This window comes from Muscardinus avellanarius (genome assembly GCF_963383645.1).
Source record: "Muscardinus avellanarius genome assembly, chromosome: 12".
Lineage (NCBI taxonomy): Eukaryota > Metazoa > Chordata > Mammalia > Rodentia > Gliridae > Muscardinus > Muscardinus avellanarius.
The window spans coordinates 31571791-31586420 of record NC_137798.1 but is presented as its reverse complement, the minus strand read 5'-3'; positions in this window follow the sequence as shown (position 1 = coordinate 31586420).

The following is a 14630-nucleotide window of genomic DNA, read 5'->3' as shown; positions in this document are numbered from 1 at the left end:
GATACTCAGGTACAGAAAGAAAAATGTCTGCCTATAGATAGCTGTGCATTATGAGGTCTGTGTATATGCGAGTATCCCCTGAAAAACATGAAATGGGGGGCAGAGGGAACAAGTGCTTCTTTCAAGTAATTAGACATCTGATCGCAAACGCTGTAAAAGCAGTGAAGAAACCAATCTCCCTGCAGCACCCATACCTAGGTTCCATGAGTGCCTTACAATTTTAAGTTTTGTAATCAGTGTCGACATACTCTATACATTGTCTCTTTTTAAAAATGTAAAGTATTTAGGCCGGGCGTGGTGGCGCACGCTTGTAATCCCCGCACTTGGGAGGCAGAGACAGGAGGATCGCGCAGGTTCGAAGCTAGCCGCGCGCGCTGGCTTAGGAGACCCTGTTTCCAATTAAAAATGTAAAAATAGGTCTGGGAGTGTAGCCCGGAGGTAGAAGGGTTTCCAGGAACCCCAGTACCACCAAAAAAAAAAAAAAAAAAAAGAAAAGAAAAAAAAAAGAAAAATGTAAAGTATTTAAATAATGTTGGAAATTTGACTCTATTTTGCCTTCAAAATATTTGAAAAGCTAAGGAGCAAATTAATTCATAATATGCAAATTTTGATGTATTTGTTTTATAGGTACTGTTTAACATTTTAGACAAATTTTATTAAATAAACATGTTACAATAAAATTAGCAGTATTTGAAGTGATAATAACAGTAAGTGATCACTTACTGAATGGAACATTTAAAGATCAGGGCAACAACAATATTTTGCTAAACATGTCAAATAGTACTGAGTGACATAAGAGTGGGCATTGTGTCTTAGGGTTTTTTCTTTTTAATAAAATGGCATTGCTTCACTATTAAAGAATTTTGCTGTTTGTGCATATGTAGGGTCAATTATTAGATTTAATTCATAAGAGATTTCCTCTCAAGATAATTTTACTTAGATATTTGGTATTTCTGCAATCTCCCCAAATATCCTTTTATTTATTTAAATTACCATCTTATTTTTCTTCTTTAATACACAGATATAATTAATTGATAAAGGATTGTCTTTATATTGTTCAAGTTATCCATATTCATTCATACTAAATTTTATGGGATATAGTGATGAATTTTACTCGATCATGTTACACGGTGTATTTGCAGGTGAAATACGTCCTTAGAGTTTTTTGCTATCATTACCAGATTCTGACTTTTATTTAAAGTTCTTCATAAAATGAACGTGGGTCACTTATGATTTAGTGAACATTAGAAATATCTAAACATCGTAGGAGTAATAAACCTTAGCTGTGAAATCCATCTTGGCCTGTGTCTTGGTGTGTAATTTTAAAGTCTAGACCTTTGATTATCTTTCAGATCTTTTCTTTGATGATTGCTCTTTTATATTTCCTACTTCTGGGATCAGTATGAGTAATTTCTGCTGAGTTTTCCAACTCCGTGCTACTGAGTCACAAATAGAATTCTCATCTTTCACAATTACAACAACTTTACTTTCCAAGTTTAACATATTTTTGTATATATACTTCATATTTTTTGAAAATTAAACTTGTAAGGGCTTTACTTTCTCGATGTGTTTTGTCTTTTAAGTTATGAAGGCATGGGATACTGGACATTTTCCCCTGATTAAGAATTTGCAGTGTCTTGTGACACGTAAGTTTAGGGATAATGTGTTATCATTTCATTGCTGTGTACATGGGTCGGGATTTTAGTTTTGGCATCCGCTGATCCAAGTTTGAACAAGAAGCTTAATTACAGATGATTAAATCATTTAATAATACTTTTATTCTTAATTGCAATTTTATGATGATAAAAATTAGACTCTACCATGTCTCCAATCATTTTAAATGTGTTTTTTTTCTGTGTGTGCCAAATATATAGTAGATTTATGTATATATTTTAAGGGCATATAATACAATTATATCATCTTTTTTAAAGCATGTTAAAATATGTGAATAATTATAAAATAGTCCTTAATGACTGCATTATTTAACTTTTTATTTTTCTAATATTCTTTTACTATTTTCTGAAATATTTCAATTAAAGTATCATATTAAAGATTATATTAGTCAAAGTTTTGTATTTCTAATACTTTTCACTTTATATATTTGCATGTACTATTGTTTGGTCCTGAAAGATTTATGCCTGTCATATCTTCCTGATAAATTATAGCTCTGGGGATCACATAATCTCTTTTTATCCTGTTCAGGCTTTTTATTCTTAGAATTTACCCTGCTTAATATTCATACTGAATTACTGTTTTCTTTTTATTTACATTGCTTAGTATCTTTTAGCCCATTCCATTATTTTTCAACTTGTCTTTATGGCTCTTGTGAACCATATTTAACTGGGTTTTGACTTGCAACAAAATATTATAGTGCTCATTTTTAATAGTTAAAATCAGAACTCTCACATTAGTCTACTCACTGATATGCTTCATTTTATTTCTTTTGTCTTAATATTTACTCTTTTTCTTTGACTATTTTTTTCAGTTTATGACTATACTTCTTTCCCCTTACAATATATAGGATCTATACTTTTTACTTCTCTAGTGTTACATTATTTACAATTTCTCACATTCCGGTATGTTTGGTCTATTAGTAATGATATACCAACTATTCAACTATTTTTCATGCAATAATGCTCAATTTTCCCCCACCAGTTCCCCACTCTCATAGCAATAGATGAAGCCTTTAGGACACTTTTATATTGCCATTTGTGCTAAAATAGTTTTATACATTTGATTCAACTCCATTCCCTAGCACCATGAACTTGTATTTCAAAAATCCTTCTTTCTTACTTAAATACATCCCATCATTATGAGAACGAGAGAAAGAGAGAGAGAAAGAGAGAGAGAGAGAGAGAGAGAGAGAGAGAGAAGAAAGAGGAGAAAGAGACTTATTCTTTTTTATACTACATTGATTTTTTGTAATATTGAACATCTTTTGATGTTAAAAAAAAACCTTAACTTTTTTGAACATTTTTTATCAGATTGCTTGTGCATATAGATTTTATATTCTCAATTCACAAATACTTGTCTTCCACCTGGTAGCTAAATACCATGATCATAGGATTTAACATTGGGTTATTATCCATGATTCACATAATTTCATTTTCTTAGTATGATTTTACCTTTTTGGTGATATCCAGTGTTGAGGATGAAAGTTCAATCCAGGTGAATAATAATTTATATTTTCCATCTTCAAGCTTGCAGAACTCTCTTCTTATTTTAGGAGTTGGGAATTTTACCAAGGTGCATCTGTGTGTCTGTTTTCTTATCAATCATGCCTAGAACTTGGTGAGCTATTTAAATCTACATTTTCAATTCTTTATTCAGCTCAGGGAAATTTACTTTTATAATTATGCAATTATTGCCTCTCTCCATCTGTTCCTTTGTTGTTGTTTTTTTCTGTTAGGACTGCTATTATCGTTATATTGGGTTATTTGTATCTCTTTAGCTAGTATCTGATTTTTTTTCCAAAAACATTTATATTTCTTTGATCTTTTCTTGTGTCTTATCAGTTGGTTTTTAAACCACTATTTTGGGTTTCAACAGTGACTTTCTTTATAATTTTCTAGTACAAGTTGAGTATTACTTACTGAAAATTCTTTGGACCAGAGTATTTAGAGTCTTGGATTTATTTCTTCAGATTTTAGAATATTTGCATATACATGAGATACCTTGGTGATATCTAAACATAAAATTCATTCATGTTTCATATATATCTTATACACATAGTCTGTAGGTATCCAAAGGTAATTTTATACAATATTTTAGTGCACCTACATTTTGACTGTGACTCGTTACATGAAGCCAAGAGTGAAATTTTCCACTTGTGGCATCAGGACAACAGTCAGTAAGAGTCAGATTTTGAAGTATTATTGTTTGTTTGTTTGTTTGTTTGTTTTGAATCAGAGATTCTCAACCTGTTAATTAAAATTACTTTAAAATACAGATACAGATATAAAGACTGGATATCACTCAATGGAAGGATGCTTGCTTAGCACACAGGAGGTCTTGGATTATCAGTACCAAAGTAAGTAAATAAATAAGTAAACAATCCTTAGTACTAAAGTAAGTAAATAAATAAATAAATTCCAGATATCTCATCAGATGGTCAATACAGGGCAAGTAATGCTGATATTTAAAAGATATTTCAAATTATTAACATTGAAAAAGGGTTTTCAATTAAATCTAAGTGTTCATTATTTTATTTTATTCTATTTATATATTTTTTTTCAATACTGGGAATGGAACCCAGGGACCTTGTATCTCTGAGCTACACCCCCTAGCCCTATTTTTTAGTCTTTTTATTTTTTGAAACAAGGTCTCACTGAGTTGTGAAGGGCCTCACTAAGTAGCTAAGATCCTCTGGTTTACACCTACTGAATGCTGGGATTACAAGCATGTGCCACCATGCCTGGCTCTAATTCTAAGGGTTTAATAACTGCATTGTCTGACAGGGTAGAGTATTACAAAAACTGTTAGAAATTAACTTGTGTTTAAAGGTGTGTGACAAAAAAAAAAAACAGCAATCAGAAGTGGAGAAAACGTAAGAATGGCATATTGAAATTTCATATAAGTCCTGTACAGGACTTCTATCAAATATAGAGACCAAAGTCCAAATTAGGCAAGCAGGAATTTGATGTTTTGTGCTGCCAAAAGGATGGACAAGTACTTCATAATGACCACCCTTTCTTAAATAAAAATGATGGAGAACACTTGAAGAGCCACATGTGCAAGAGTCTGAGAATCAAACTGGCCCTGTCTCTTCTAAAATAACATTATTCTCTAAAACACACACACACACACACACACACACACACACACACACACACACACACACAAACTAGTAATATCGGAGGGCTGGTAAGCAAGGGTGACTCCTCCTTTTTATGGACCAAGTATGTTAGTGGCTGGCAAATGACAGGATGGGATGTCATTCATACTGCCAGAAGGGATAACCCTACCAAACAATTCTGAAATCTTCCTTACACATGCTAGTAGAAAGTATGGAGGCCAAAGTAGTCAAAGTGTACCATCTCTAGAGATTTCTGGAGTAAGCTGAGAGGTCAAAAGAGAAAAGTGATTGTGGGGAAAATATAGTTTACAACACTGATGCCGTGGCTGTTCTTTAAAGGGACAAGAGGAAATAAACCTCCCATGGCAGAAACAGAAAAACCTAGCTGGAACAAGAAAGCAACAGCCTTACACAGGGAAGAGGAGGCTGAAGGAGCATTTGAGACATGTCTTCAGAATTTACAAAAAGGTCAAGGAGAATGAGGGAGAGAGGAATACTGGAGAAACAATTTGGAAAAGAATCAATACCCTAGACAGTTAGAGGAATTGTGAAGTCATGAATACCATGGTGACAGGCAAGATTTTGCTGAGAGAATCAGCAAGAAACATAAAAGGTCAATACCCTGATGAAGTAAAGATGGATTTTCTCATCCATCTGACAACAGTGTTTATATCCTGAGCTGTGATCTGCAGCTGTCTCTAGGGCTCTGATCAGTTATGAATGCTGTTTCTTTGCATACGTGACCTGTCCCCACAAAAGTTCTATACAAATGCTTGGGTACTGTATACCTCATAGCTGCATCCAGTTTGTAAATAATTGGACAAGGTGCTCTTGCCATATCCTACCTCCATACAGGACACATAAAGTAAAAAAGTTAGATCGATGAAGTTCCATCTGGGCTTGTTATCACATGAAGGCCATCTTGTAATGAAGAATACTCAAGAATGACATCTGAAACAATAGTTCCTCAGGTTGATGAGCTCAGTAATGAATCGTTCTGTTATTTCCTTCCAGGGCTGATTAAAACAGCACTTGAGCTCCTGTGTATACTGAAGTGCTTGTAAATGAAGCAAACAGATGTCTGCTGAAAAACAAAGTGAGGTAAACTCTTGTGGGGTCAGAGTCTTTATGGTGAAACCAAGTTCCCTCAACAAACTCATGAATGAAAGGTTTTCTTTCATCTATGTAAAACAAATCTGGCTTTGTAAGAGAGCCTTCTCTTGAAGTGAGTTGATTGTAATTTCTCTGGGCTGTAACTGGAACAACTTCAAGGATCTATTTATTATTTATATGATTTGCATTCTCATGCATGTGTTTGTCAGGGTATATACCTCACCTATTACTCAGAATTACTTACTGAGTACCCACCATGTAATGTAAAAGTGTTAGTCTCAGTGGTAAAAAAAAAAAAAAAAAAAAGCTGAATCAGCACTAACTTTCACCAGGAAGAGCACACAGACAGTAAAGATGATAATTAATATTCATTACAAAGGTAATACTTATTTTGTGGTATATTTCTTAAGAAATTTATATCATAAAATACATTTTTATTGTCCCTTGATTTTCTTTTGCTCTTCAGCTGCAGAAAAAAAATAGAATAGGCTGTTTTAAGGATGAGATATTAGAACCATATTTTTTAAAAACATGTAAAATCTTCTATTCTTTATAGATATATTACAGGGAGAAACCCCAGGTATCAAAGAAATAAAAAATGAGAAATAGTAAAATAATGAGTAACAGAATATCTCTTGAAGAAAACACAAAGAATATTTGACTCAGTGATATGTAAAATATCATGACCCCAAATAATCTCTCTTCTCTGAGCTTTTGTACTATTTTATAATTTATGACATATTGCCTTATTTTGAATATACTATTATGTATTTGTGGTCCCTTTAGGATGGGAATAATTCATATCTTTATATTTCTACAGAAAAGTGCTTAGTATATGGTTGGGTGGCAAAATGATTGCCCTAGTCATAATAAATACATGGAAGAGAAAGGTTTCAGAAAGGATGGGTATGAGACATCTCCATACCTTTTACTTTTTCACACTGTAATAACAACACTTGATTTCTGCATTTCTTCATTCTCCTTGGTTTCTTTTATCCATTTTATTACAGTCCTTAAAAATGCACATCTCGTTACTTTCTTCAATTTTCATGTGACATGACATCATTTCCTTCATGCCCCTCATTAGATTATTTAACGTGCTCATCTCATTACACCTTTCCTAGCGTGCATCTCATTTTGCCCCTTAAACATGCACATCTCATTACACAGTCCTTACATATCTCATTACACGATTCCATTTTTGTATCTCATTGTCATTTCATTTCTGCATCTTATTACATTAAAACCTAGTTCCCATTATATCTTACATGTTTTGAAAATTTATATACTCTTCCTTCTGTCCTTTATGCATCTAATTATAATGCTTCTCCTTTATGTGACCATCTCATTACACTTTCCCTTTCACCCATCTCATTTCAGCCCTGAAGGATGCCCGTCTTACGGGGCACTTCCTGAGACATAGCTCATTAAACCATCTCGTATATTGACCTCATTACTGCTTTTTAACATATACATCTTATTACATGGAGCTCTTCATGAATCTCATTAAAACCTTGGAAAGCACATATCCTACTGTCCTCTTCTATCTTGTGCATCTTGTCACAGCATCACAACTGCACATCTCATTAAAATATTTATAATATTCATCATATCCCCTTATTATATACCCTGACATTCAAGTTGCTAATATTTCAGTACTTTTTGCATTTTTATATATAACAGAAATGACCACACGTCTTTTAAGAAACAGGTTTTCTTAAATTGTATTTCACATACCTTTAAATGATGTTGTCATTATACTGATACTTTTCAAATAGTGCCCTGGGGATATTAATAGCATATGGTAAAATATGTTTATATTATTTAGTTTTATATATATATATATATGTGTGTGTATATATATTATATTTAGTTATCATATATATTTTATATTTAGTAATATATATATTACTATGAAAATACTTTCATTCTTATTTCAGGAATTCTTGGTTTTTTTTAAATCTGTTACTGGGAATTATGAACATTTTTGAAGATGATCTGGCCTGAAGCATTTCTCAAATGGACTGAACACATACGCAATTTATAGCCTACACATTAATCCCTCCCAGAATTTGTGTCCCATAGAGACAATATAAGAAAGTCTACATTGTAATATTTCATTACATATATAAATGAATTTGCATCTACATATAGTTATATATTCACCCTATTTATTTTATTTGCGTCTCTGCATTGCTTTCTAGAACCAATGATACTTATATAAGTAGTTCATTATTTTATATATCATCACAGTGTGATGTGTATCAGAGTCTCCTAAAGAATTTGCTAAAAATATAAAGACTGTGGCCTTGTCTGAAAGGACCAAAATTTGATCTTGACCTGGGCTTTCATGTTCTTGATTAGCATTTCAGAAGATGCCAATACACATAAAACTTTGGAACACTGCCTTACTGAATATTTCTGGAATCAGTTTCTACATGAGAATACATAAAGCTGATACATATGTCAGAATACCTGGTCTCTTACCATGGTTTCATTATAAGTCAACCCACTGTACCAAATAAGTAATTAAGTAAATAAATAAATGCCTTTTTCTCTCCTTAGCCAGCAGACAAAATAAGGAAGTACTTCCTCCCAGCAACTTGACTGTTTTTCTCTCTAAATACTAGTTCTAAATGAAAGCTACTTGCATATTGTTTGAAACACAGCTTTGATGTAAAATAGATTTCGGTTTGAATCCTTTTCCCACCAATTTCTGATTACCTTGGTGAAGGAAATACTACCCAAGATCTGGGCATCAATTTCCTCAACTATAAAATAAGGTTAATACTTTCTTACATCATTGGTAGGAATAAATAAACATAGTCCATAGGAAAATTTTCTTTTTTTTTTTTTTGAGGGTCTGGGTATGGAACCCAGGGGCATTTGACCTCCGAGCTACACCCCTGCCCAATTTTTTATTCTTTATTTTGAAACCAGGTCTCACTGAGTAGCAGAGGGCCTCACTAAGTAGCTGAGGCTGTCGGCAAACCGCAATTCTCCCTTCTCAGCCTCCCAAATGCTGGGATTACAAGCATGTGCCACCAGCTCCATAGGAAATTCTTATCACTGTTTTCAGTACAGAGTAACTTCTTTAGAAGTAATGGTTATTGTGCCAGGTACTGTGACACGTGATTATAATCCAAGTACATGGGAGACTTGAGACCAGAGAACAGCAGATTTGAGACTACCCTCGGCAATTTAGTGAGACATTCAGCAACCCAGTGAGACCCTGTTTCAAAACAAAACAAAAATTGGTATAGCTCTGGGATAGAACACCCTTAGGTTCAACCCCCCAGTACCAAAAATAAAACAGAAGTAATGGCTATTATAAAATAACTTCATTTTGTCCTATATGCTACATAAAAACCATTGCCTTTTAAAACTGCTACTGTATATAAGCTGATTCAGAGTTAACAGAAGGAACTAGATGAGCACACACACCTCCCTACATGATCACCAATGGAATATGTACATAAACAACACAAATTTGCCTACATTCTAGGAGCCTTGACAAACCTTAAAATATCTGCTAGATTATCATTATATTCTATGATAGAAACCCAAAAGTTACCTACTCACATATAAATTTAAATGAATGTGGTAGCATTCTGATTTTAATTCCTCAGGAAAGATTTTAAGGAATGGTATTAAAATCATCATAATAAAGTGATATATGCATGCCGATGTTTATAGAAACACAATTCACCATAGCTGAATTATGGAAGCAATTTAAGAATTCGTCAACAGATAAGAGAATAAAGAAAATTTGGTATATACAAAATGGAGTTTTACTCAGTCATAAAGGAAAAAATGATGTCATTTGCAGGAAAATGGTTGGAATTAGAGAATGGTGTGCTCTAGTAAGATCGGCCAGTTTCAGATAATCAAGAGTCATATATTGTCGGGCATGGTGGTGCACACTTGTAATCCCTACACTTGGGAGGTGGAGACAGGAGTTTCATGCAGGTTCAAAGCCAGCTGCGCTGGCTTAAGAGACCCTGTTTCCAAATAAAAAAATATTGTAAAAAATAGGTCTGGGAGTGTAGCCCTGAGGTAGAAGGGTTTCCAGGAACCCCAGTACCACACACACACACACACACACACACACACACACACACAAAAGAGTCATATATTTTCTCTCACATTGGGAAGTTAGAAAATTAAAAAATTGACTTCCTATAAATGAAGATAGACCAGTAGAATAGTAGAAGGGAATTGGGGTTGGGAAGTGGGGAGAAGAAAAAGGAAGACTGAGAAAGGAAACAGATGAAATAATGTATTGTTCATATATAAAGGTACCACAACCAATCACACTGAATATATAATGAGGGGGAGGATGCAGAAGAAGATACACCACATGATATGTGCATATACAATGGTAATACTTTGAATCTCACTATGATGTATAATTACAGCACATGAATAAAAGTATAAAATTTCAGTTAGATTGAAAGCATAATTTCAAGATGTATGATGTACAACATAGTGACTACAATTAATAACAACATTATATTATTTTATTTTTCAGTAGTGGGGATGGAACCCAGGGGCATTCTACCTCTGAGCTAAAACCACAGCCCTATTTTTTATTCTTTATTTTTTTTTAATTTTTATGTGGCACATATTGAAAATGGCATACAATCAGACTGTGCTTGGTGCTCAAACAATGATTGTCCATGTTAACTATGCTATATTCATAAATTTACAGATATTTGGATGTAGCTCATCATTAATCAATCTCAGCCTTCTTCTATTCCTATCCTTCCATTCTAGCTTTGCTGAGGTTTCTCCTCCATTATCGAGTTCCTCTGGTATTCCTAATAGGCCCTAGTTTGGGCATATTAGAGAAAACATGTGTTCCTTCTCTTTCTGCACTTTGCTGATCTCACTTAACATAATGTTCTCCAGGTCATTCCATCTTCTTGCAAATGGCATGATTTTATTCTTCTTTATAGCTGAGTAAAATTCCATTGTGTGTATTTCCCATAATATTGCAAACAACTCATCTATTGATGGAGACCTAGGTTGGTTCCATATTTGGGCTATTATGAAGTGTGTTGCTATGAACATGGGTATGCATATGTTACTGTCGTTCTCTGATTTCAATATCCAGGAGTGGTAGAGCTGGATCATATAGCGGATCCATTCCCAGTTTTCTTTTCTCTTCTTTTTCTTTTTTTTTTTTTTTTTTTTTTTTTTTTGGTGGTACTGGGGTTCCTGAAGACCCTTCTACCTCCGGGTTACACTCCCAGAACTATTTTTATATTTTTTTATTTGGAAACAGGGTCTCTTCAGCCAGCGCCACTGGCTTTGAACCTGCGTGATCCTCCTGTCTCCGCCTCCCAAGCACAGGGATTACAAGCGTATGCCACCACACCCAGCCCATTCCCAGTTTTCTAAGGAATCTCCACACTGATCTCCATAGCGACTGAACTAGTTTGCACTCCCACCAACAGTGTAAAAGAGTTCCTCTTTCCCCATATTCTCGCCAGCATTTGCTGTTATTTGATTTCTTTATGCTTACCACTCTGATTGGGGTTAGATCGAATCTCAGCATAGTTTTGATTTGCATCTCCCTGATGGCTAATGATGTAGAACATCTTTTCATGTATCTAATGGCCATTTGTATCTCTTCTTTTGTGAAGTGTCTATTCAGTTTGGTTGCCCATTTATTGATTGGGTTATTTGTTTTGCTAGCAAAGAGTCTTTTGAGCTCTTTGTATATTCTGGTTTTAGCCCTCTTTTAGAGTAGTGGCAGGTATATATCTTCTCCCATTTGGTAGGCTTTATCTTTAGGTTCTTGATGGTTTCCTTTGATGAGAAGAAACTTTTTAGTTTGATGCCATCTTCCTTGTTAATTCTTGCTTTAATTTCCTGAGCTTTGGAGGTCTTGTTGAGAAAGTTACTGCCTGTGCCTATATGTTGGAGTGTTGAGCGTATGCCTTTCTCTAATAACTTCACAGGCTCTGGTCTAATTTCTAAGTCTTTGATCCACCTCAAGTTGATTTCTGTGCACAGTGAGAGGTAAGGATTTAGTTCCATCTTTCTACAAATGGATAGTCAATTCTCACAGTACCATTTGTTGAAAAGGCTGTTTTTTCTCCAGTGTAAGAGTTTGGCCCTTTTGTCAAAGATTGACTATAGGTGTGTGGGTTTGTTTCTGTATCTTCTATTCTGTTCCACTCATCTGTATGCCTGTTGTTGTACCAATACCATGAATAGTAATTTTGCTGGATATAGTAGTTTGGGTTGGAAGTTGTTTTATTCCAGGGTCTGGATCACATCATACCAGTCTCTCCTGGCATTCATGACTTTCCGTTGTATAGTCTGGGGTGATTTTTATTGTTTTGCCCTTATATGTCACCTGTTCTTTTATTTTTACTTGTTCTAAGATTCTTTCCTTGGCCTGTATGTTGGTCATTTTGATTATTACATGGAGTGGGGAGGTCCTTCTTTGATCTTGACTTAATGGTTTCTGTATGTCTCCTGAATGTGTAAGTCCAAGTCTCTTTCAAGGTTTGGAAATGTTTCTGAGATTATTTCTCTGAAGAGATTATAAGTACCCTTGGTCTGTACCTCTATCTCTTTTTCAATGTCTTTTATATGTAAGTTAGGATATTTTCATATTGTCCAAAAGTTGTTATATATTTAGGTTTTGTTGCTGTGATGATTTCTGTATGCTGTTTACTGTGCTTTTGGTTTTGAAAGAACTGTCTTCTAACAGTGATATCCTCTTTTCCATTTCATCTAATCTTCCAGAATTTCTTTCTATTGTTGTCTTCATTTATTGACTCTTTGATTTCATCCAGACTTCTTTCTGATTGTTAGTGTCTCCATATCCTCTTTCATTTCCTGTACACTTGCTTTGAAGCCTTTCATCATATTGTAGATCAGGATTTGAAATTTTTCTTTTTGCATTTCTTGTAGGTCAGTATTTGTGATTTCTGTTTTTTCTTCACTGTTCCTAATTCTCGTATTTTCAAGGTTCTCAGGCTTTTTTTCTGATGTCTTGAGGGCCTAAGTAGCTGAGGCTGTCTGCGAAGTATGTTCCTCCTGTCTCATCCTCCCAAATGCTGAGATTACAAGTGAGAGCCACCAGGCCCAGCTAATAACAACATTATATTCTTGAAAACTGCTGATAGTAGATTTTAAGTATTCTCACCACAAAAACAGAAGTCTTTGAGGCAATATATATGCTTGATTTATTCCACAATGCATACACATTGCAAAACAATATACTGTACAGGCTATTTGAAACTGTTGTCACTTAAATTTTAGAAAGAGAAAAATAATGTGGGAGTAACCCAGAGGATAGAAATCCTTAGTGCACATCTCCAGAGTTGAGTGGTGTTCTACAAGGTATTTCAGTTCTTGACTGCTTATCACCTATGCAAATGACACTACTAATCCTTGTGGTGAATACCTCAGAAAACAAATATAATCATCACACTAAAACATCCATGTGCAAATACATTGTATAAAATAACTAAAACTACCCTGAAAATGGAATTCATCATTGTTTTCCTGCAGTTAGCCAAAAACTTAGCTCCTAGGAGAAGCTCAGTTAATTACAAGTATATTTACAGTGTGGTCTCTAGACAGAAAGTTTGTTGTCTGAACTTTTCAAACCGATTCCATGAAGAACTCAGATATAGATCTAGAGCTTCTGCTTCACAAGGTCTTAAGTGATACTAAGGCAAGGGTACTTTGTCAAAACAACCCTTTACCCACAGCATGATACAAGCAAGTCGATAATGAACCCTAGAGAAGTGGTTTTCAATCTTGCCTGCACTTTAGAATCAACAAGGGAGTTTAAAAAATTACTGATTACCAGTGGAAATTCTAAATTACTTGATTTGTGATAATTTCTGAAAATCATAACCTTTATAAGCCCCTCAGCTTATCCTGATATGCAATGCTGCTGAAAAACACTACTCTTGTAGTTCAGAACACAATATGGCCCTACTATGGGTTTTTATTTGCAGGAGCACTTCACTTTAAAATCAATCAATCTGTGTGTGTGTGTGTGTGTGTGTGTGTGTGTGTGTGTGTGTGTGTGTGTAGGGGGCATTCTACCTCTAAGCTACACCCTCCAACACATTTTTGCTATTGCTGTTGCTGTTTTGTGAAAACAGGATCTCATTAGGTTGCTGAAAGCCTAGCTATGATCCTCCTGTCTCAGCCTTCTAAAAACTGGAATTATGGGTGTGTGCCACAATGCCCAGATTCAATTCCATTTCTATATAATCAGCCTTTTCAAGGATTTTTCTTTTGTTCTTTTTTGGAATCACCTTTTCTTCCTAACTATTCCAGAGCCTATGGCAAAACTCTAACACAAGTTAACAGAAGCACCTGCTCCCACAATTACGTGATATATTGACTTGAAGTAAGAAACTTCTTTCCCTAATCTCTCAGTTTTCTAATAAGCACCTACCTCACAGCTGCCACACAGAGCCAACCAATATGTTGTGACTTTTTTTCATCACCTAGAAAAATGGTTTACATTTATTTTTTAATTTTCCTTCCTATAGTCTCACATCATAATGTAAATCATGTCGACACTTCCTTATTTCCTCTTTTTCCAATACAAAGTACTGAGATTGACAGTGACATATTCACCTATGTACAAATAGTCAATAGGAATATTTCCATTAGTGAACCTCGGTCTTCCCCCCCTCCTTCCCTTAAATTACCTATATGGTTTCACCAAAGTTTCTCT